The sequence below is a fragment of the Schistocerca serialis genome, chromosome 1 (assembly GCF_023864345.2).
Source record: "Schistocerca serialis cubense isolate TAMUIC-IGC-003099 chromosome 1, iqSchSeri2.2, whole genome shotgun sequence".
NCBI lineage: Eukaryota > Metazoa > Arthropoda > Insecta > Orthoptera > Acrididae > Schistocerca > Schistocerca serialis.
Genome location: NC_064638.1, coordinates 179,298,844 through 179,322,079, shown reverse-complemented (window position 1 = coordinate 179,322,079; position 23,236 = coordinate 179,298,844). Strand labels below are relative to the sequence as shown.

Here is a 23,236-nt window from a genome sequence, read left to right as displayed (position 1 = left end):
AGGAGACGGCTCGACTCCCGCTCAAATGTAATTTTTATTCTATATTTTTTTCATCACTGGACATATTGTTTAATTTGAGAGCTAATGCAATTTTTAAAAAAAACCACATGCATATGCAAGAAGTTTTATTAGTCTCTTTCATGTTATTTGACTACTTACTATTTTCAATTAAATTTAATAATTAGAACAAGAATGTTTATAACTATCGATAACTAAACGAAGAAATGCATAGCGTTTCACTGAAAATGTATGCCTCTCGTGATTTGCGAAATCCCTTATACACGCTATCTGGTACCCGGAACTACTTTCCACCTCGACGCTTCGAGCTGCCGACACAGGCGGGCCCCATTTGGCAGTTAACCTGCATAGCGGTGAGATGTTGCTTATGTAGTAAGAACGAACAGTGTACCCGCATTTTATTTGAATATCACTGATTTTACACTTTCACCACAACAACGAAGGTGACTCCGTGTTCTTCGACTAGTGCAGATAAAGATTGTCATGACGATTCGAACCGTTGCCTCGTCCACGACCTTCTTGCGAAGCGCGAACGCTAACCACACTTTTTTTGTTGATCCCATTTTTGTTCGTTATTGGTCGTTGTATTTGTTCGGGGCGGACGTCCCACGATGCTTGTTGAAGTTCATCGTTGACCCATTAATTCAGGGTTTCTTTCTTTCTTTTTTTTTCTTCTTTTTTCTTTTTTCTTTTTCTTTTTTTTAAAAAAAGAGAGAGGGCAGCTAACCGTCTGACCAAACACTCTTGAGGTACCGTGCCGACATCATTTTACCACACTGACTTTTTAAGGCCCGCACAAACACATGTTACACAATGGACGCGTAGCACTTTTGTTGCGATTTTCTCGGAATTGCCCAAGTAGTGCACCTTACTACTTCCACATTATGTCGTGTTAATGGGCTGCTAAAGGTGTACAAAATTTGAAGTAAATCTGTGATCCCATTGTCGTGACCTCCCCTTGTTAACATATTTTTGCTTACTGCGCTACCCTGAATAATCTTCGAAGTGCAATGCAGTATAAGCGATGTGATCTTCTGACGTCTGGAGTTTGGGTGCTGTCTGAAAATGCCAGGCCCCATTCTGCCATTCACACCCAAGTAGCAGTTAAGCTTATGTTTCTCAACAGATTTTACAGTATAAGCAGACGCTAGAAAGTAATTTTTTCTGTGACATAGAAAGAGCAAGTTGGAAATATTGAAATACAGCACTGAACTTTAGGACTGAACAAAACAAATTTTTCGAAGAACGTAATATTTATAAACACTATAATTCAATCAGGCAACATTTTAAAAGGACTAAATTTCCCACTAGCAACCATATCTTAACTTTTCCAACCACATGACCTTTCAGAAAAACTTGATCTAGTTGAAAAACAACTAAATTGGTTACACTGACCTTTCCTCTCTATGCACCTAGATTAGTATGCTCAAGCCTTGTATGTTGCATTCCATTTCTACAGGCTGATTTTTTTCCGCCGAGTACAAAATACTTAAGATTGATCGATGAGAGGATACGGAACAAAAAAGGTCTAATGAATTTATCTCCAGAAACGCATTTTTCCATCCTAGAAACCATTTATTGAGTCATATATTGTTACAGAGACTGCGGTCTAATACGTGCTGTTTTTGTTGAAAATGGTTTCCATGTGTCTCAACGCATGCGTGTACGCGCCGTAGCATGTTCTGCCTCACACGTTCACATCGGCCAGGCTGCATCCGAACAGTGTCAAAGGCAGCATGAATACGCTGCTCCAGTGTCTCCACATCTGGAATGGGCTCTGCACAAGCGATACTTTTGACATGGGGCCCAAAACCAGAAATCGCACGGGTTGAGATCCGGTGAACGAGCAGGCCATGTAACTGGATCTTCTCGTCCGATCCATCGATCGGGGGAGACACGATTGAGATGCGTCCGGACATTAACGGCTAAGTAAGCTGAAACACCATCGTGTAGTAGCCACATAACCCTTCGAATCGTCAATGATACTTCTTTCAGCAGGGGAGGCAAAATTACCCGCAAGAAAAGCCGACAGATCCGGCTTGTTAGGCGACGTGGAAGGTCGCCAGTTATCCCGGCCCACACATTCCGGTTGCACTGATGCTGATGATTCGCTGTCACCATACCATGGGGGTTCTGCATACTGTCCCACAGATGACTGTTATGAAAGCTGAAGATACCACTCAACGTCAAGGTGGCCTTTGCTGAAAATAGGATGGATGACACAAATCCCGAAATCGTGCTTGCCTGGTGAAGAAACCAGTGGCAAAATTGCCTCCGATGTGGAAAGTCTGTCGTTAGTAAGGCCTGCACACGCTGTAAGTGATAACGGTAGTAACAATTGTCATGGAGAATGTTCAACTACAGTGGCGGGCCAGTTGCCTGGTACTGACACAGCGGTCGTCTTCCACAGTGTTAATCACATTTTCCTCCAAGTCTGATGCCCGAACATTGTCGGCAGAGACAGGTCTCCTGATACAACCTTGCTGCCCACCACCTGTTGCCATCTGCCTTTCTGTAAGTAAACACCGTATTGGCAAGCTCTCGATTCGAATACGGAACCATTGTGTACAACGCTGAATCACATCCACTACAAGGTGAGTCAGCAAGTGCAATGAATCGGACACAACATTACCTACTACTATGTCAGGAGAGGGCGCTAGGGCATGACTTATGAGGAACAGTACCACCCTCTAGGACGGGGCTATGCATGCTGTAACTGTGGCCGCTTGGTACAGCGCGTATTAGACTTCAGTCTCTGTAACAAATTATGACTGAATAAATGGTCTCTAGCATGGAACCAATGCGTTTCCGGACATAAGTTCATTAGACTTTTTTGTTTCGTATCCTTTCGTCGATCAATCCCTCGAGTTTGTACACGGAAAAAAATCACCCTTTATAATTCGAAGCAGTACAAAGAATATTTTTCACAACAACAATATACAAAAATAAAGTCAGTCGGTAAAAGATATGACGTTCGTTTGTTTACTTAATTTATGAAAATTTATTCGCTGAAAAATGCGCAAAAGCTTGTATACAAAGCCTTCAGTTAGCTGCTCAGATTTTATCACTAACAGTTAACAAGCAGAAAGCACACTCGGAGTTCCCTCCTTTTGCGCATAAGCGTGTTATTCCGTCTAGTGCGCATGCGCCGATTCACGACAGTTTAAAACCGCGAACTATTGCCGCGCTGATAATGTTTTTCGTTCGCGGCGGACCGTCTTGTTACACCCCTTTTACATGGCGGCTACTGACGACGGCACCTCGGGCCTATAAACAAAAATAGCAGGCCGCCGCATCGTTACGGAGGAACGGAGAGGCAGTTATTAAGCGGCCCCTGAGAAGAACCGGTAGCAGCCATTAAATTGCTCGCCTCGGCAGTAACAAGGAAACCTAAACAAATCCGATTTGCCGCGCGGTTAGAGGCACCATGTCACTGACTGCGCGGTCCCTCCCGTCGGCCAAGTGACCGCTACGGTCGCAGGTTCGAATCCTGCCTAGGGCATGGTTGTGTGTGATGTCTTTAGGTTAGTTAGGTTTAAGTAGTTCTAAGTTCTAGGGGACTGATGACCTCAGATGTTAAGTCCCATAGTGCTCAGAGCCAACCACCACAGATGTTAAGTCCCATAGTGCTCAGAGCCATTTGAACCATTTGAACCTCCCGTCGCAGGTTCGAGTCCTCCCTCGGGCATGGGTGTGCGAGTTGTTCTTAGCATAAGTTAGTTCAAGTAGTGTTTAAGTCTTTGCACCGATGACCTAAGCAGTTTGATTCCTTAGAAATTTACACACAGTTGAACAGTTGAACAAATCCGATTTCTGCAAGGAAGTCTCTCAGTGGAGCCGGTGTTCGGGAGACACGACGAGACGTCTCCTATTTCCGTAGGGCTAACAGTATGCTGGAAAACGTTCCATCACTCCGGGTTTTGTATCGGAAGTACATCGGCGTCAACAACTGTTTCGTGTGTCCTCAAAGAATGCGACGATGAGCTACTTCTTTATACATAGTGGCCGACGGGATTCGGAAGTTTTTGAAACAGCTATTATGTTTGCGGCGTCTAGGTAGATATGCTGGGACAACTAGCCATTATTGGCATACCATTAGACTCTGGCAAACAACCAAGGATAGAACAAGCGCTGACTTGGAGCATAAACTGATCTGCAGGTATACACGTACATAAATTAAGGCGAAGTCGTGAATCACTAGGCACAATTTTGCGAAAATATTTAAAATTCCATTCATATAAGACACGTGTTGTTCAACAGCTTAAGACATCAGTTTATGAGCAACTATAGGACTCCGCCACTCAAATGCAAGGGAGCTGCTCAAAGAAAATGAACGCAGCAGTCGTCACAAGACGCATTTTTATTTGAATGGGAAGGTCAATAAATAGAATTTCCGGTAATGAGTTAATTAGAGACCTCATAAAATTCGATTACATACCTTTTCATTCAGAGTAAGTATCATAGTGTTATGCGATTACGATTTTCCCCACTATTGGCCTGTGTTGGTTCAAGGTGAAAATGGTGCAATTGCCACCACTGAACGAAGTTCTTATGCTCAGCACTTTTGTACAACCACAGTTAAGAAGCCGACGTTTACTTAGCGGTCAAAATGTTTATTTTCAACAGGATGCTGCTGTACGATTGTCAATCGATGTAGCGCCTCGCATGTTTCCACGAATGGTCATTTCACATCTTGCAATCTTTTGTTGTGGCAGTTTTAAATAAAAGCCGCGCGGGATTAGCCGAGCAGTCTCAGGCGCTGCAGTCATAGAGTGTGCGGCTGGTCCCGGCGGAGGTTCGAGTCCTCCCTCGGGCATGAGTGTGTGTGTTTGTCCTTAGGATAATTTAGGTTAAGTAGTGTGTAAGCTTAGGGACTGATGACCTTAGCATTTAAGTCCCACAAGATTTCACACACATTTGAACATTTTTAAATAAAATGTTTCCAGTCACAAAATCTACACATTAGCCGAAATGAAGGTTGCAATCAGAAAGGGAGAGGAAACACTTATTGTGAAATACTGGAACGCGCATATGAGGACTTTCTGCAGAGGTCTGAAAACTATGTTCAATAAAAGGGACATCGCCTGCATTAAGTTTTAATACACATTAAAAATGGGATATAACTACAAAATTTTTCATGTGCGTAATTGGTTCTTCATTAAAAAACCAGTGTGAAGTGTTCATTTAGAAAAAGTTTGCGGATCATTACTCTTGATTTGACAGTATTTGATTGTTAGCTGTTAAAATAATAATAATAATAATAATAATTAATACTGCTGTTATTGTTCATTGTTCGTTCCATTATTTGGAATAACCGGCAGTGATGGATGTTTCCGCTCGTCACAAAGATTTCCGCAAGCTTCTTAATTGGGGCCACTCGCCACTGCTGTGTTCCCGCGGTGGGGCCAAAAGTTAATGTTTCAAAGCAATTCTGAGGTGTTTTGGGATGAGTTGGTTGAGCAGTTGAATTAGCAGTATGGGGACAGTGGAAACGATGGAGAGCGATCCTGTCCATAACTAGCCGCTCCCAACTTACACAGAAAGGTCAAAAGGCGAAGCCTGGACTTCAATATCCCCAATGTACTCACAAAGAGTGAGAACTTGTATCATCGACAGCTGGGGAAGTACTGCAACTTGTGAGGAATACGTACGTCTGTTTGTTTTCTTTTTAATCAGGTAAATCTCCGTCTATTCAGGATGAACGTAGCTGTACATAGTTTCAAAATACTCGTATTAAGAGACCGAAAAATGCGTCATAAATAGGAGGATTATAAATAGTTAGTTATCAGTCATAGAAAAATTCGTACAAAAATGCGCTTCTCAAAAGCAACGGGGCGCACTTTATATTCGCAACAGAACATTGCCTAAATGACAAATCTGAGAGTAATGGGATGTATGAGAGAAAATTTTATGGGAATTCTTGGCGAATTAAAGCCGATTAGGCGTGATGGCGGGTGGCGTCTCATGCTTAGACTGCTGAGTTCAGTAGAGCACTAGTCCGCGAAAGGCAAAGGTCTCGAGGAAACTGCCTAGTCGTGGCGGTTTATAGCGCCTCCACGGGTGGCCCGAGAGAAAGCCAGTGGACACGACTCCTCGGCGGGCGGCAGCCTTTGTACAGGGAGGAGGTGGGGTGGCGTCCTAGTCCTGTACCGTAAAACTTAAAGCCGGGATTTCTCCACTACGTGAAAAAAACTGGCCCACACTCAGTTTTTTGCGCTGTGTTAACACAAAATACGGGTCTCGCGCTGTTATGGGCAGTCTTGACGAGGTGCGCACCTTTATAAGCCCCTCACACGCCCGCTCTTGGCGTGCGACTCTGAAGAAACATTCCGATGGTTCCGGTAGCGACGCAGAAGCCTCGAGAACGTTTCAACTTAAAATGCCTCCCAGATGTCACCCATTGGCCGAAATTATGTGTCATGGGGCTGATTCCCGTGCACACAGTGTCTGGGGGGGAAGACAGGCGATTGGCGGAAATTTTGTTGCAAGAAGATGATTGGGCAGCCGCTGGTGCTGAGTAGGAGAAACTGAGGCTACACTCGATCTGAGAAACAACGATTCTTGTTATGACTGCTTTAGCGAGCAGTCGAATTACTCTGTATTGTTCGCTACGGGCCGGCCGGAGTGGCCGTGCGGTTCTAGGCGCTACAGTCTGGAACCGAGCGACCGCTACGGTTGCAGGTTCGAATCCTGCCTCGGGCATGGATGTGTGTGATGTCCTTAGGTTAGTTAGGTTTAATTAGTTCTAAGTTCTAGGCGACTGATGACCTCAGAAGTTAAGTCGCATCGTGCTCAGAGCCATTTTTTTGTCCGCTACAGAGAATGGAGATGGTAGTCTTATCTGTCCGGACTGCCGCGATCGCGCATCGTCGCAGTTGCAGCTGCGTGGGTCGTCTACATAACAACACATCGAGCAAGGCAGCAGTCGACGACAACACCACGTACTGCTGCAATTATTGTTATAATAAATATACGCAGCACCGGCGTGCTGTGATCAGCCTTGTGTTTTCTGGTTAGCGCCTTGTGTTTTCTCGTTAGCGCCTTGCTCCATCTTGACAGAACGATAGACCTCATGACATTTGATTACCAGTTCGCACCATTCGTAATCGCCACTTCACATTTTTTTCTTTCGACAGACTTGTGATAAGATACACACAGAATTTTGTGCTGTACATCTGGATGGGAGAGTGACAGCCGACACAGAAGCTATTTCAAAGTTTACAGTGTATATTTGAACTGTTCCCTTCTTACTACTTGGGGAAAACTTTTAATAACAATGTAATTAATTAGCCCGCCCAGTTAGCCGAGCGGTCTAACGCACGGCTTTCCGGAGCGGGAAGCAACGCCTGGTCCCCGTTACGAATCCGCCTAGGAGACTTGTGTCGAGGTCCGGTGAGCCGACCAGTCTGTGGATGGTTTTTAGGCGGTTTTCCATCTGCCTCGACGAATGCGGGCTGGTTCCCCTTATTCCGCCTCAGCTACACTATGTCGGCGATTGCTGTGCAAACAAGTTCTCCACGTACGCGTACACCACCATTGCTCTACCACGCAAACGTAGGGGTTACACTCGTCTGGTGTGAGACGTTCCCTGGGGGGGGGGGGGGGGGGGGGGTTCCACCGGGGGCCAAACCGCACAATAACCCTGGGTTCGGTGTGGGGCGGCGGAGGGGTGAAATGGACTGCGGTAGTCGTCGTGGGGTTGTGGACCACTGTGGCTTGCGGCGGGGTCGTTTCTAGGTCGCTGGTTAACATACAACATGTAATTAATTTGTCTCTGCTGAACTGAATAAATCTAATAATTACTCACAACACTATCTTTTCAGAATATCCGATCCTTGGTCCCTAACAGTCAGTTCTGTAGGACTATTAAAAAAAGATAAAGATTTACATAATCTTATATAAGGAAAGTGGTCACACTCAAGTTAGTTGCATAGCAAGGTGAACATATCAATGTCAGATAGCGTGTTGTGCACTTTAATATGCTCCTCTCTTGGGTTAATTCTTCGAATTTCCAGTCTCAATTGCAATCGTTTACATAGTAAATTGTAACTTTCTTTGTGACGACTCGGTGGCCAGTTCGCAATGTCTACTGTCGTCCGTTCATTGGCGTATTGTACGCGGCCGGCAGTTGGCCGAGGCGAAGTAGGTGTTTTCATCCTCAGCGGTCCCCTTAACGGTAGTGGAACCCGCGCAAGTGACGGGTCTCTATGGCACTGACACCAACTTGCATCTTTCCGCCTGTAGTGCTTTTACCCTGGCTGTGTCTTGCTCGGACGACACAGCACGTCCTAAGCGCGGAAAAGCCCTCCATGGCTACCTCCCTTGCTCTTCACCATTGACACTACATGTAGTGGCAAGTAACGCTCTCCATCCATTCACCAAACCTAAACCACAAGGTATGGCATGAATTATTACTCCAAATCACTCGTTCCCAGTAATTCATTGTCCAATGGCGGCGCCACTTGCCTCGTCTCAACCGTCGCTTACAACTGCCTGCAGACGTGTGTGGCTTATGACAAGCTGCTTGACCACGTTACCCCAATCTTTTTAACTCCCAACGCACAGTCATTGTACTAGCTAGATTGCTGGCAGCAGTTTAGCACTCACAAGTGATTGCTTCCGTTGATTTCATGCAATTTTTACATTCACCCTCCGTAATGTCACTGTCTGGGAGCACGAGGGATTGCTGAAAAGTAATGCTACCGAATTTTTTATGTGAAAATTCGTCAAGCTTTTTAACTAAAATAAACGGTATTGACCTTCTACTTCTTTGTTCTTCATCTCTACATGTTATTTTCTCAGAATAGTCACACCGGTAACAAACACATTTCTCCTAACGAGAGATCGCTTTGTTTGTACCGCCAGTGTAGAACATTTGACATTTTTGGCGGAGCCACAGCCTCAATTCTGCTGGCACCGCTGCATCACTACCAAAGTAAAGTCGTCGAAAGTGTTCTTTTGTTTTGGAAACAGATGAAAATCGTTTGGAAGGTGCTACCGCCATTGGACTGAAATACTTTTTATTTTGCTTGGCCTTGGGCCATTTTAAAGTACGAAAATACGTTTTTTATAATAGTAAAATAAAAATTATAGCTGCAGCATCATCCAAACAATTTACCACGACTGCAGCTGCAGCCAAAATACAGATTTTGAGACGAAAATCGGATGGGGCCAAGCTAGGGCTGTATGGAGTATGAACGATGACAATGAACTCAAGGCATCGGACTTCTGCAGACGTCTCAGCGATCATGCGTGGTCTGGCATTGACATGCTGAACGAGACAGTGCTCCATGTGTGGAAAAACTCTTCGAATTCGAAATTCCATTACAGCACACTGTTTCTCACTCAGCGACATAGTTTAAGGTGGCATGGTCTCCTGGCCTTCATTTCTTACATATTCTGACTTCACCACCGTATTCTGCGTACCAAGACGTTTCATTCGAGCCCAAACTCGATAGGGTAGAGTCAATTTTACGTATTACCATTTAATCGATATGCAGATCTAATAAATAAATCACAAGTGTGCACCCAGATTAAAAAGTCGAGGCTGGCGTACACAAGCATTCAAGACACGACAACTACAGGAGTTTTTGTTCGGCGGAGGCAACCAGCCCGCTGGAAAGTCTGTAGGACGGTGGGTTAGCATGCAGCAGCGCCGACCGGCCGACCGTCCATGGACCAAAGCAGTTTTTGCCAGAGAAAAGGGATAATGGCCTGCGTGTTCACCTTAAAAGCAAAACCCGCTGTATTGTTTGGGAGAGCCCCAGCATACGCATTTTTTTGACGGATATAGTGCGCAGTTTCAGAGTCCTCACAAGTGGACAGTAAAAGCCTAACGCAGGTGCTATATATTTCTGGATTGGTCGGCCTAGCCATTCTCCCATTTGTAAGAGTAACGCTGATTAGTGGAGTATTTCTGACGCAATGAGCCAGAGGAATGAGGGAAAGACAGCGGATGATGTACCCTTTCGCTTTTTGCGTGGAGGGAATTGGTTTCGGTGATGCTCTTGTAGCAGGAACACGTAACAGGAGCGAGTGCACTCGTGCGTGTACGCAGAGAGCGAGGAACAGTCTCTACTCTGTACTGCACTGAGAGAGCAGTTCTGTTGCTAACGAATTGTAGTGATACTCTATATTGAGTCGCTCGCTATTAAGCATTTGTTTACTGTGTTGGCCGCGACACTTAATGTGCGGTGTGAACACAGACAGAGTATTAGTTAGGCTGTGAGCGAACAATGAGTGGCATCGCGGTGGACTGGTTATCTGATTGGTGTACCAGGCCAATAGCTAGACTAGGGATGGATAGGAGTCCTTGGCTGCATCAAGGCATAGTGAGAGTTCGATTGGCGAAGGTCAATCCAGATAGAAAGAGATAGTTTTGTTATTTTTCAGCTGCAAACAACGCAGGCAGCAGTCGTCGCAGCTCATGGTATTGTGCACTACAGCATAGGTGGGCCCCATCTTTCCTCCATTACATTTCTCACGTGACAGCCTCGACCGTACTTAGAAAAATTCAATCGGATAATTATTCAAGTTGAGTAGGCACGGCTCTCAGCCATTCTGCTGAGTAAATAATATTCTTAAAGAAAAGGGATAAAAGAGCTTTCCCACACTTTGTCATTAACTGGTTTGCTATCCATAAGAGGTAACCTCCTATTCTGATAAAAGCCTGGAAATTTGTGTAACAGTTTATAATTTTTTTTATTATTTTGAGCTTTTTCTCATTACAGAGTCTTATCTCCAACATAATAATTTACTCAGAAATTACAATACAAAGAATAAACGTTCTTAAACTATATTTTGCAAATATTCCTCCAGGTGTTTAGATCTTGTGTGATCTCTTCCTCTGCGCCCGTTCTCCTCATTGTGTGCTGTACATTTTGGAGCCAGACGGTTATAGGTCATCCTCTTCTTCTTCTTCCCTCCGGTTCCCAGTCCAGTATCAATTTTGGTGTTCTGGCTTTCTCCATTCGTCGTACATGCCCGTACCACTGTAATTTCTTCCTATCCATTACGTCATATATTCTTTCTTTTATTTCCATTCTCCTTATTATTTCGGTGTTCCTTATCTTTTCTTTCCTGGAGATTCTTGCCAATCTTCTCCAGAAGTCTATCTCTAGAGCTTGTAATTTTTTAATGTGCTTGAGGATAATTGTTCAGATCTCCGTTCCATACAGAACCACACACCCTAATATGGATTTGTATACCAGTTTTTTAGTTCTGCTCATTACATTCCTGCTCCATAAGACTGAGTTAAACATCCCAATGACTTTCCGTCTGCTACTAATTCTTTTATTGATTTCTGACTCCGATTTTCCCTCGGTTTCTAAAATGGATCCCAAATAACAGAAAGTGTTTATCTTTTTGATTTTCTTTCCTTCACTGTATAGCTCATCCGAATCATTAGTCGAGTATTCTGTTTCTTGGTAATTAATCTTCAAACCCCAACTTTTGTATGCTACTGCTAGTTGATGGCACTTATAGTTAGTATCCTCCCCATCTTGTGCTACGACTACTTGATCATCAGCAAACAATAAATGATGCAGGTAAACTCCATCTCTTATTTCTAGTGCCATACTATTACATTTACGAGACCATGTTCTAAGGCTAATATCTATATAGGTTTTAAATAATGATGGTGACGTGGGACAGCCCTGTAAAAGGCCTTTGCTTGTTCTAAATTTCTCTGAAAGTTTATAACCAACTTGGCAAATGTTATCTTTATACATCTGTTGTATTATTTTAATCAAGGAAGGGTTTATGTTTGCCATATGTAGTGCTCTCTGAAGTAATTTTCGTGAAACAGTATCATACGCTTTTTCTAGATCTATGAAAATTAATCCTATATTTTTTGATTTTTCCCTACGGTTCTCCATATGATCTACACATGATCTCCCAGCCGTGAATCCACATTGTTCTTCTTGGGTTCTAAATTTTTTTTCAGTTTGTTTTTAACTACTTTCACAAAAATTCTCATTAATGTGTTTGTAACACAAATTCCTCGATAGTCTGAACAAATTTTGCGATCCCCTTTCTTAAATATGGTATTGATGTAACCTAGTTTCATCTCGTTTAAATCTCCATGTATCATTTTGTAGAAGAGCTGTGTTATCAGTTTCACAATTCTGTCACCACCATATTTCAAACACTCCAGATTGATATTGCCTGGTACCGGTGATTTACCATTCTTTCCCGTTCTCAGCGCCTGAAATACTTCACTTTCTAAAATCTGGATCGCATCATCTTAATGTCCTTTTTCTTCCACTGTTCCTTCTTCTATATATTCTTCTCTGTCCTCATTTAATAATTTTTGGAAATATTCATCCCATTCCTTTTGTGTTGCCAGTTGGAGATTGGTTTTGCTTTTTGTATTCTGTCGAAGCCCTTTTAATACTGACCATGCTTCTTTTGCTCTCCCAAATCCTAATTTGCTATTCACCTTGGTACATGTTCTTTCCCACGCTTAATTTTTTGCCATCCTTATTTTTTTCATCACTTCATTCTTCTTTTTCATGTATATTGATCTTGTTTCTTCTGATTTATCATTCAACCACTGATGGAACGCATTTCGCTTTTCTCTAACGAGGACTTGTATTTCTTCTGACCACCACTCTGCTCCACGGTTGTGGTTGCTATCTTTTTTACCCAACACCTCTGTTGCTATGATTATCACATTAGTTTTTATATAGTCATATATTTCCTATGTACTTCCTTCAAATGATTCAACCAGTTTCCTTTCTACCCTGGCCGCAAAGAGTAATCTGATACTTTCGTCTTCTAGGCTGTCAATATTAAAAGGTAAATTTTCATCTTTCTCAGTCTGACTCGTTTTATTTATGTTACTTGTATCATTCCTTGCATTTTTCTATGGCCACAAAGATTTTACTAGATAGTGGTCTGATCCACACTGGGCTCCTCTATAAGATCTGACGTCTACTGCCTTGAAACTACTTGTCTGCCTAATGATAATATAGAACGAAGTTCTTTAGTGTTCTGTTGTCAAGCATATTTATGGATGTCCTTATGTTTGAGGAATGTGTTGGTAATTTTTAGATCAAATTGTTCACAAATTCCAATCAATCGTTCCCCATTGTCATTATATTCGTCCTCTCCATGTTTTCCTACTATTCTACAGGATTATCTAATTCCTACCCTCCATTCATGTCTCCCATGATAATCAGTTCCTTTTTTCTTGGGATTTTTTCAATAGTCTCCCTGAGGATGGCCCGGAATGTATCTTTCTCCTTATCTTTTGTCTCGTTCGTGGGTGCATATACGCCAATAATCACAACTTTCCTGGTAAATAATTTCATTTCAACAGTTACACTCCTGGAAATGGAAAAAAGAACACATTGACACCGGTGTGTCAGACCCACCATACTTGCTCCGGACACTGCGAGAGGGCTGTACAAGCAATGATCACACGCACGGCACAGCGGACACACCAGGAACCGCGGTGTTGGCCGTCGAATGGCGCTAGCTGCGCAGCATTTGTGCACCGCCGCCGTCAGTGTCAGCCAGTTTGCCGTGGCATACGGAGCTCCATCGCAGTCTTTAACACTGGTAGCATGCCACGACAGCGTGGACGTGAACCGTATGTGCAGTTGACGGACTTTGAGCGAGGGCGTATAGTGGGCATGCGGGAGGCCGGGTGGACGTACCGCCGAATTGCTCAACACGTGGTGCGTGAGGTCTCCACAGTACATCGATGTTGTCGCCAGTGGTCGGCAGTAGGTGCACGTGCCCGTCGACCTGGGACCGGACCGCAGCGACGCACGGATGCACGCCAAGACCGTAGGATTCTACGCAGTGCCGTAGGGGACCGCACCGCCACTTCCCAGCAAATTAGGGACACTGTTGCTCCTGGGGTATCGGCGAGGACCATTCGCAACCGTCTCCATGAAGCTGGGCTACGGTCCCGCACACCGTTAGGCCGTCTTCCGCTCACGCCCCAACATCGTGCAGCCCGCCTCCAGTGGTGTCGCGACAGGCGTGAATGGAGGGACGAATGGAGACGTGTCGTCTTCAGCGATGAGAGTCGCTTCTGCCTTGGTGCCAATGATGGTCGTATGCGTGTTTGGCGCCGTGCAGGTGAGCGCCACAATCAGGACTGCATACGACCGAGGCACACAGGGCCAACACCCGGCATCATGGTGTGGGGAGCGATCTCCTACACTGGCCGTACACCACTGGTGATCGTCGAGGGGACACTGAATAGTGCACGGTACATCCAAACCGTCATCGAACCCATCGTTCTACCATTCCTAGACCGGCAAGGGAACTTGCTGTTCCAATAGGACAATGCACGTCCGCATGTATCCCGTGCCACCCAACGTGCTCTAGAAGGTGTAAGTGAACTACCCTGGCCAGCAAGATCTCCGGATCTGTCCCCCATTGAGCATGTTTGGGACTGGATGAAGCGTCGTCTCACGCGGTCTGCACGTCCAGCACGAAAGCTGGTCCAACTGAGGCGCCAGGTGGAAATGGCATGGCAAGCCGTTCCACAGGACTACATCCAGCATCTCTACGATCGTCTCCATGGGAGAATAGCAGCCTGCATTGCTGCGAAAGGTGGATATACACTGTACTAGTGCCGACATTGTGCATGCTCTGTTGCCTGTGTCTATGTGCCTGTGGTTCTGTCAGTGTGATCATGTGATGTATCTGACCCCAGGAATGTGTCAATAAAGTTTCCCCTTCCTGGGACAATGAATTCACGGTGTTCTTATTTCAATTTCCAGGAGTGTATAATACGTTGATTGATGAAAGTCCAAATTGTGATTCTTTTTTACCATGATTTATTTATCATAATGGAGACTCCTGTTTTTGATAATCCACTCCAGATATGTACATAATTATCCAGTTATTTTTCTCCTTGGCTTTTCTTCTTTGTTTCAGAGGGTACGACAACATCAGTGTTGAACATGTCAGGTTATGTAGGTAGTAAATTTATTTTAGTGGAAATACGTTGCACATTCCAGCATCCAAACATCATTTTCTGTTTCTCATCGCCAGTTCGTCGTCCAAAGTTCCAATTTTTCCGAGGCATATTATTAGGTGTTTTTGCATTTTTATATTTTTATGTGAGCGAGGAGCTGGCCCACTGCACAACCCCAACCCGGAGGACCAGGTAATTTTTACTCAAGGTTTTCATCCTTTAGCCTTTGATTTATAAATAAAAGTTTCATTTGATTTTTCTTAAATTTTGCAATTAATAATATTTTCCGTTCGTTTCATGTTTTTCTTACACTAACTAGCAATACTCCAGTACCCAAGTATCCCACTAGTTACGTAAGAAAATAGAATATTTTTATGTCTTTTTCTTACAAAGGACGACTCCAGAAGATATTTATTGCTGAAAGTTTTCAGGCATTTCTTTTGGTACGTTAGGAGTGTCTGTCCGACTTCTATATTAGTGTGGGGTGGAAATTGCTTCTTTCAGGAGCCAAAGGGTACTTGTCAGATCAATCTGTTGCGCAACTCGTCAACATAACACCCACACACTGACAATAGTTACTTTACCAATATGGTGCACTCTGCTATGCGGAGCCCTCTAGCTGCAGATGGTTGTCACACATATATTGAGATAAAGAATAAAAGTACAGAACGTTAACAACGTTTGTTTCGTTTGAAAAATAAACTTAAAAAAGTTCGGAGGTATTACTTTCCAACATGCTCTCCTGCATGAGGTTTGTCCGGGCTTGAGTTATCTGTTTTTGTTCCCTCATATCTGCAGTTACTGGCGGCATGTTTGTTCCAGACGCGAGAAGAAGAAGGTGAAGAAGTACCCTGCACTTCACAATCACGTCAACAGCCGACCTGGACAGCCTCAGAAGGACTGAAATATTCCTGATGGATCTACTGCAGAGGCAACTTCCAATGACTAATCCACGTTCGAGGTCATTCTGCTGTCCTTCCCGCGACATTTAGTGGTCAGATCCGCATTGCATGGAAGTGTCTGGATACTTTCGTTCATATAGTGTATATAAATGTCAGTCACGTTGTCTACGGGAAAGTAAACTGCAAAGAAATTGTGAAGGATATCAATCTTCTGTGACCGTTCACTGTGAGCGTGAGGTAAGGACATTGAAGTTGAAATAGACGTCTGATAGCGGTATTTGTGAGTAGACGAAGTAATTGCTGATAAATGAGATAAAAGAAAGAGTCATCGTGGGCAGGCAGATTCCAAGGGGTAGGCTCAGCCGCCTAATGGAAAGGGTTTTCGTCCCTCGCGCACAATGGTCCCTTTCCTCAAGATTTGAGAGTATACTTTCTTGGGTGTATCTCTTCAGTGTATGTGACTTTAATTGATACCTGTATAGCGTGGAGCCGTGTTTGTGTTGCGTGAGGATAATGATGACGGAAGGGAGAGGGTGAAACCTGGTCTTCTGTCGAAGAGCACCAAAGGGTCCGCCGAGCTTTACGTCCCCACCCGACGGACGGAATACCATCAGCAGTGTCACGTGACCTGACTTCGTGAGATAGGATACTGCGGAGAGGTTTGGAGTTTAATCCATGACCTTGGCAGAAACTGTGGCACTCAGGAACTTTACGCCTGGCGGGATGAAAATTTCTTTCTTCCCGGGATTTGAGTCTGTTACTTCCTAGTCGAGTACAGAAGGGTGATTTAGAGATCTCGGCTTCGGAAACGTGTGATTCGACCTGTGTCAGTATACTGAAGAATGTAGCACACCAGTTGTATAGGTTGAATTAGAAATTACGGAAAGGTTGGAAATTTAGATTTGAAACTGAAGTAAGACAAAATTCTTTACTACCAATACTAGTTCCCTGAAAGCTATAATTAGTTATTATGCTGGGTAAGCGAAGAATGAATAGGTGCAGATGAAACATACCTCAAGCACTTTCGTCAGCACTTTGCTAATGAAACTCTTCTGTTGTCTCAGATAAAGTTAAAAAGCTAATGGAACAATTTAATAGAGCAACTTTTAAAGTGGACATAAAACAAACTATAAGAATCCGAAAATAACGTACAATAGGCATTTTGAAAATAAAACGTTATAACTTAACAGCGAAGACGCACAACCAATTCGTGAGTTTTTACGTGGGGGGCACATGAGGCCAACAACCTGATGGTCAGCATAAGAAAGAAATAGAAGAATAAAAAAAAGTCTATCTGTGCTCGTTACAAACTAAACAGACTCTTCATAATAAAGATTCGAATACGCCTGAAACAAATTTTTCTGTCTGTGTGTATTGCAAGATTTTATTTATGACAATGGGACATGCAATGTGATTGAGCTTGTCAGTATTATAGTCATGTGAATAGATGATAGGTGGACCAAGGAAGCATGTTGCTGGAATCAAAGGGATACGAAGAAACGATGAGACGATCTAATGGAATGTTAGCGGTTGCCGTTAGAAAACATGCAGAAGCGGCATATATGTGCAAAGCTGAGGTCTGAAATGAAGTGAAAAGTCTAGAGGAAGCAGTTATCCAACTGTGAATGTGAAATGAGTGATGATGATAACAATGATGATGCATGGTATCAAAAGCACAAACATACGAACGAGAAAAAGTTCCAGTTTCATGATGTCGTACCACAGCATAACAGTTTTTGCCCTTTGTTAATGTCTTAATGGACTTGGTTTTCCTTTGCCTCTGAATCATATTTAATTTAATAATGTGGAGGATTGCAAAGAATTCTTATTAAGTGAAGTGTTGCGCCTGTGTCGTTCTGTGTGATTCGAGATTGAAGACTACAGGATCAAAATCGATGAAGGCCCGTCTTTCACCATAAGGACGTGAAGCAGCTACCCGCTCCACAGTGGTATAGCGCTGCTGTAGACATTAACAAGTACGAATAACGATCTCCTCTTCCTCTTTCTCTCAGCCTCCCCCCCCCCCCCCCCTCTCCCTGTCTCTGTCTCTCTTCTGCTCTCCTGTGCTCTGCTCTCGAGTACGTATTGTGCAGATGGATTCTCTCCTCACGCCTACCACTCCATACCCGGCGTTCTCGTCTTTTGTTTCCTTTGGCAGTGGTTCCACACCATCGATTGTGTATCGAAAGACCCTGTAACTTTTCAGTCGCTGTCAGACGCATCGCGCTTGGAATCCAGAGGTCCGAGGAACCAGCACGACACAAACGATGGGTAGACAAAAGTAAAATAAATAAAGTAACTCGGCTCGCGGCAGATAATTTCAAGAGACTTTTTAAACCCAAGAACCGCCCTATAATTATATAGCCATATGAAAGTGTAGAAGGCTGAAATGTGTACGGCAGTCTCACAAATTTTGTATTCCACGATGCCCGAAACATATAGAAACCGGAAATTCTGTAACCGACCACAGTTTCTTTCCACGAGACTTAATACAATAATAGGGGTGCTGTATTTTTGGGAGGGGTGGGTGACGGAAGTATGCCCACTTGTTTGCCTTTAACTGTCTCAAAACACCATGTCAACCGGCACAAGATCTTAAGTTTTTCCATATTTCTACGTTTCCATAATGCCGTTGACACCTTTCCCCACACGTAGATTCAAATCAGATTCAGTCCCAAGTAATTCTGGATGTGTGATTTCCTGTCAGAAAGGTCATAATTCGTAGAAATTGGCGGGAAGTCATCTAGAGCTACCGTAGTGATATCTGGCGTTTCGCAAGATGTTATTGCAGTACGTCTGCCGTTCTTAATCTATATAAACGATTTAGCCGACATTCTGAGTAGCCCTATTATCTTGTCTGCAGATGATTTGCCATCTATTAAATTCATCACAAGGTGAAAATGAACTACAAAATTATTTAGATAAGATATCTAGCTGTTGGGAAAAGTGGAAATTGACCCTAAACAATAATAAGTGGGAAAATTAACCAAAGACTGCGTTTTATTGGCAGAGCACTTAGAAGATGCAACAACTCACACTGCGCCTGTTATTCTCTCCTGAAGTATTCCTGCGCCGTATGGGATGCTTACCGGATAGGATTGACACAGGACATAGAAAAAGTTCAATGCCAACGCCTTTTGTATTAGCGCGAAACGGAAAAAAGTGTCGCAGATATGGCAAGCGAACTGGCGTGGCAATCATTAAAACAAATATATTATTGACTCCCATTTGTAAAGGAGAAACGGCTATTGTAATGAAATAAGAGCAATCAGAGCTCGAACGGAAAGATATAGGCTTTCAGTTTTCCCACTTGGTATTCGAGACTGGAATGGTTCGAGAAACAGTCCGAAGGTGGTTCTTTGAACCCTCACCAAACACTTGGGTCTGAACTGCAGAGTAATCTTGAAGATGTAGATGGAATTACTACGACTCTTCTTATTTGCCTGGTTTATCTCCGTACCTACATATTGTTCAGAACTGGATTTTGACAATATAATCTCTGACTGGAATTATTAAAAGTGCAAATGTGATAATATTATTCTGTATATAAATTATCCTGCCGATATTAAATCGCTACTTCAGTAAACTTTGCCTGAAGTAATTATTTTTGTGAGTCAAAATGGTTCAAATGGTTCAAATGGCTCTGAGCACTATGGGACTCAACTGCTGTGGTCATCAGTCACCTAGAACTTAGAACTACTTAAACCTAACTAACCTAAGGACATCACATACACCCATGCCCGAGGCAGGATTCGAACCTGCGACCGTAGCAACAGTGCGGCTCCGGACTGGAGCGCCTAGAACCGCACGGCCACCGTGGCCGGCTTTGTGAGTCAAATGACAGGTTACTTTTAGAAGCATTTTAATTAGTGGTTACTTCAGGAACATTCATCCCGTGTATATCCGTTAAATAAGGGCAAAGAAACAAACGTTCATCTGAAAATGAAGTTATAAAACATGAAGCGTACTGGATTAATGTATTGTAACGTGTGGCTGGTTACATGTAGAGTATGTTTTTGCAATATTACGTTAAAGAGTCATGGAATGTGTCCACGGAAATCCCTTTTCCAGTATTATTGATTTAACAGAATTATTTTAAATTGAATTTAGTGATCTCTGAAATAGTCTACTACTTTACTCGTATCTACGCTTGATGAAGAGAATTTTAAAGAGTGGAAACGAGATATATAAATTCAAACAAATGAACACTGGATACTTCATATTCAACCACATACACTATGTGATCAAAAGTATCCGGACACCTGGCTGAAAATGATTTATACATGCGCGGCGCCCTCCATCGGTAATGCTCGAATTCAATATAATGCTGGTCCACCCTTTGCCTTGATGACAGCTTCCACTCTCGCAGGAATGAGTTCAATTAGGTGCTGGAAGGTTTCTTGGGGAATGGCAGCCCATTCTTCACTGAGTGCTGCACTGAGGAGAGGTATCGAAGTCGATCGGTGAGGCCTGGCACGAAGTCGCCGTTCCAAAACATCTCACAGGTGTTCTATAGGATTCAGGTCAGGACTCTGTGCAGACTAGTCAGTTACGGGGACGCTATTTTTGTGTAACCACTTCACCACAGATCGTGCATTACGAACAGGTGCTCTATCGTATTGAAAGATGCAATCGTAATCCCAGAACTGAACAGTGGGAAGCAAGAAGGTGCTTAAAACATCATTGTAGGCTTGTGCTGCGATAGTGCCACGCAGAACAACAAGCGGTGCAAGCCCTCTCCATGAAAAACACGACCACACCACAACACCACCGCCTCCGAATTTATTGTTGATATTACACACGGTGGCAGACCACGTTCGTGGGGCATTCGCCATCACCCTGCCATCAGATCACCACATTGTGTACCGTGATTCGTCACTCCACACAACGTTTTCCCACATGTTCAATCGTCCAATGTTTAGGCTCCTTACACCAAACGATGAGTCGTTTGGCATTTACCGGTGTGATGTGCGGCTTATGAGCAGCCGCTCGAACATGAAATCCAAGTTTTCTCACCTCCCGCCTATCTGTCATAGTACTTGCAGTGGAACCTGATACGGTTTGGAATTCCTGTGTGATGGTCTGGATAGATGTCTGCTTGTTATACATTACGACCATCTTCAACTGTCGGCGGTCTCTGTCAGTCAACAGATGATGTCAGCCTGTACGCTTTTGTGCTGTACGTGCTCCTTCACGTTACCACTTCACTACGACATCGGAAACAGTGGACCTATGGATTTTTAGGAGTGTGGAAATCTCGCGTACAGACGTACGACACAAGTGACACCCAATCACCTGACCACGTTCGAAGTGCGTGATTTCCGCGGAGCGCCACATTCTGCACTCTCACGATGTCTAATGACTACGGAGGAAGCTAATATGGAGTACCTGGCAGTAGGCGGCAACACAATGCACCTAATATGAAAAACGTAAGTTTTTGGGATGTCCGGATACTGTCGATGACATAGTGTATAAGGGTTCCTTCTCGTTCCTTTTCTTCGGGCAAGTACCACAGTCCAATAAAGTTTTTGAAATGATAACATTTGCAATTTTAGACTGCAATTATTTTTTATTTTCCGCTATATTCGCGTAGGGAACGCGTGAAGGATGACTGGTGAAGTAATTAATCTAACCTTATTTGCTCTTAACGGAGACAATACGTAGAAGACTATGGTATATTCCTGCACTCCTCACTTAGTACTGAGCACTGTAGTGAATTGCTAGATTACTTCCAGCCATGTCAAGAGTTTAAAATGCCAAAAGCTTTCGACCTAGCACTCCCTGAAATGATGCTAGTGGTCTGCTGGTATTCCCTTACATACTGTAGCTGCCAGCTATGACGTCACTGGTGCACGTGTTACCGCCGCAGGTACTTTCAGTCCGCGTTCGATGCACTGCTTCACCCTGTCGGTCGCCGGATCCCACGTCACCGTGGGCTGTAGGACACCGTCACTATTGAGAGTGTAGTCAGTGATTTTTATTTCAATGGATCCTGTAATTGCACTGTCCCTGAAGCCGTTAGTGAAAGCCACGACAGAGGTGTCAATAAATTTGATCCGGTGACCGTTTTGTAGAGCATGCCCAGTTAAAGCAGAGTTTCCGGGTAAAAAGGCGATGAAAACTCGCATGCTCCTTCCTGAGTTAGTGCACACTATTTATCCGACGTGAGAGTGGCCACACTGGCATGGTATTTTGTAAACTCTACGTGTACTAAGACCTGCCGTATCTTTAAGTGGTCTCAGTAGTTGTTGGATTTTCGATCGAAGCCTGAAGATGGATAAAAATACAAAATCCTTTTTGTGATCTTCATCGGTGGTCCTACTGCGTAGGTTACCTGTGTCTGATATCGTTTTTGCACGATGTACCAACGTTTGCATCACAATACGCTCTTGTGTTGGGCAAAAATGGCTGATGGCGTGCAATTACAGATCGCTGTGTGTAAGTTGTTTGTGTATACTGTGGCTAAAGCATCTATTTTGTTTTCATCGATCGAAGACATTGAGAAAGAGCACGCATCTACATTTTCTACATCCACAGTGAACTGTACGTTACTAAGAATGTTGTTGGGATGTTTCAAGAATTCGGCAACGTTTCCCATGCGGGCAAATTACGTACGTATTGTTCCGTTACTGTTCCACAAAATTTCGGGTGTGCAGCCGCATAAATTTGACTTCTTCTCTGATATTTCGGCTGTATACTGTCCAGCCATCTTCAGATTGAGCCAGGTGAGTGACGCTACAGCTCTTGCTCCGTTCTTTTAAACCCGCCGACCGCGCCACTGTGCATGCGGCTATAGATACATAAGGCGCCAGAGACGGTGATCGGCGGCAGAGAGGTATGACATATGCATGGAATTAGATCAATGGCTGCGCGGCCGATTCACACGGTGACATCGATGTATCACTGCGAGCTTTATTACAGGAAGCGCCGACTGCTGAGTCCTAGAAAGATGAAGTCGAGGCTAAAATGTCGACGTTGTCGTACATCATAGAGTGCCCAGTGTCAATACAGCGCTCTGCCACCGCTAGTGTATTAAGTTGTAAGAGCCGCGTGTACCTGCGGTGCTCTGTGGTTCTCTCCTGGACTGTACATGTCGCCTGTCCGATGTATGGACGGGCCACACTTGCAGGGGATATTGTAAACCCAAGGCATCCGAAGCACCAAATCATCTTTAACAGAATCCAGGAGTGCTGCTGTATTTGGTGGAGGGCGAAAAATCACTTTCACTCTGCGTTTGCTAAGGGTCCGTTCTATTTTTGACGATAGTCTTCCCACGCATGGTTGAAAAGCCATGGATTTAAATCTTTCCATTTCTTCTTGTGCATTCCTTATGCCCACTGCTGGCTTCATTTGTAGTGCCTTATGTATCTGCTGTGGA

At 43.9% G+C, this 23,236-nt stretch overlaps 1 protein-coding gene across 1 annotated transcript in view; it reads right to left on the bottom strand.

The window, feature by feature from the left end:
* LOC126458427 (uncharacterized) overlaps positions 1 to 23,236 on the bottom strand; it is a 255,352-nt gene that overhangs the window by 135,769 nt on the left and 96,347 nt on the right. The gene's annotated exons all lie outside the window — the stretch shown is intronic.